The 2,265-nt window shown below is 28.5% G+C and overlaps 1 non-coding gene across 1 annotated transcript; it reads left to right on the top strand.

Moving 5' to 3' along the window:
• Positions 1-91, top strand: Trnam-cau (transfer RNA methionine (anticodon CAU)). The gene is given in 2 exon segments: positions 1-37; positions 56-91. It is a non-coding gene; the product is annotated as a tRNA-Met (tRNA).
• The last annotated feature ends 2,174 nt before the right edge of the window (positions 92-2,265 follow it).

Raw genomic sequence — 2,265 nt, 5'->3', positions numbered from 1 at the left:
GCCTCGGTAGCGCAGTAGGTAGCGCGTCAGTCTCATAATCAGTAAATCACGAGCCATCTGAAGGTCGTGAGTTCGATCCTCACCCGGGGCATACATTTTTATGACCGTTCTTCTCACATTATAACAATGCCTGTATAATATACAATTGGCAGATGTTTAGATGGATACTTATTAATTAAGATAATGATACCGTTTTATGTCTTTGTATATAATTATATCTACATTTTAGATATTTTGTTTCACTTAGGTGTTTAGACATCGACAACATTGAAATGATTTCAGATCAGAATTTAAATTTGTTATCAAAACTATGCAACCTCTTTAAAGTGAACATTTTAGTTCATTTGATATTATTAAAAACAAACGAATTATTTATTATCATTATGTATAAAATATTTTAACCTCTTTTATTTTAGATTCGAAATAACCCATTGTTAAATTATCCACAATTAACTAACATTTTCATGCATTTTTTATTTAACATATACATCCCAACTAAAAATAAGTTCTTAACATCAACTCCTACGTTTTGATACAGATTGTGTTAGTTGAAGAACTACATCGTTCCGTTACAAATGAATATGACTTTATTACATAACGCTTTCATGCCGTACGAGTGAAATTAACTATGTACCAGAGTTGATGACAAATGCCCAAAATGGTGAAATATTTAGCGCACGTGTATCGAATGAATATATATAACGCTCGAATTGTAATTTTCACGTGTCAGTCACTTATCATGTCGTAAAACTAAGGTTAACCTTTCATTATATCATTTCCGGAAATGTTCTGATGAGCTTGGTTATGGGATATTGCGGCCATCTGATATTTCATAATGCATAAAAATCAATTATATAAAAGTAATTCATGATTAGATTTCGGAATTGTCCATCCGCCCACTATCATTTGTTATTGCCTTTTAAATATAGACATCCTTTATCATGATTAATGACATTATTTTATGTTATTAAGATATATCTTTATCTGGCGAAATGTACTCTTAACATATCGTAAACTGTGCGATAATGTAAATGGTCAAATCAGGAAACAATAAAAGAAAAGTAAATAAATTATAACCAAAATATTAATAAAATATATTATATCATTTTAATAGTTTTAGCGATATGTTTGCACATGCACTATCAAGTATATTTGAAAATTGCAAACAGTCTTTTAGTTACAAAAGACAATTCTATGATTTTTTAGTTAGTTATTTTACAAATAATGCGCATCCCCGTATAACTTTATACCCTTTAAATTAAAAAAATGAAAACCAGAGAAACAATAAAGAAAAAATATACTAAAATCAAAATTAATAAAGAATGTAATTAATATAAGCAGTAATTGCCAGTTTTCTTTGCAGTTTTCTATTTTTGTTTCATGTTTATCTCCCTTTCTTTCTTAAATCAAGACAAATTATAATTATATTCTTTATTTATATATTCTTAAAGCGAATAATGACATATAAAACTTGCGCTGGTTATATTATTATTTTATGAAATAATGTTGTTGAAACTCAGGTTTTACCGTTTACATATTATGCTTGTTTTCCAAACCATGAAGTCGTATCGTGATGCAAAATCACACTTTTTTGTAAAGTTGCTGAAATATCTTTTAGAACCTGAGAAGTAGAGGGTTTCCTTTTTGCCAAACAAAGAATGTTTATCTAGTATATATTATATACTTTTGTCTTGTTTTTTTAAACACCTGACTTAAAGCGCCATTTACTATTTATAATAAATTGTCGCCGCAAAGATTGTATTATATTTATCAATACATTTTACATACATGTAAATCATTTGTCAGAAGCCTACAATGGAGATAATCATCCTCCTCTTCAACATACCTCCACTCTTTATAATGCTTACTGGCCAAGGGCGATGTTTATTACAAAATTTGATAATAAAGTTAAATGTTAAAGTGATTATTGCCAATTTGGTTCATTATATGTCCGTTTGAAAGTTCATGGCATGTGTATATAAAGGGACCCATTTGAAGTTGGCTAACATTGGATTCTGAGAGACAGACAAAGAGTTAAAACTATATTAAATTATTCAGATCTACCACAAACGTTCTGAAAATGATTGGAAAATATCTTTTTCGTCTTGTAACACTATGCGCTGCGATCATTTTAGTTGCAGGTAAGTTTATACATGTTTTATCTTTATTTTATTTTTGTAAAAAAACAAACAATGTTTATTAAATTAATTTTCAAACATTTCTAAACAGTTTTTGCTACATGTATTCTATCTGCAATTTATTTGA

Source organism: Ruditapes philippinarum, unplaced genomic scaffold, assembly GCF_026571515.1.
Source record: "Ruditapes philippinarum isolate M1 unplaced genomic scaffold, ASM2657151v2 ctg22428_1_1_1_1, whole genome shotgun sequence".
Lineage (NCBI taxonomy): Eukaryota > Metazoa > Mollusca > Bivalvia > Venerida > Veneridae > Ruditapes > Ruditapes philippinarum.
The sequence above is the reverse complement of the archived record's forward strand: the minus strand, read 5'-3'. Positions and strand labels throughout refer to the sequence as shown.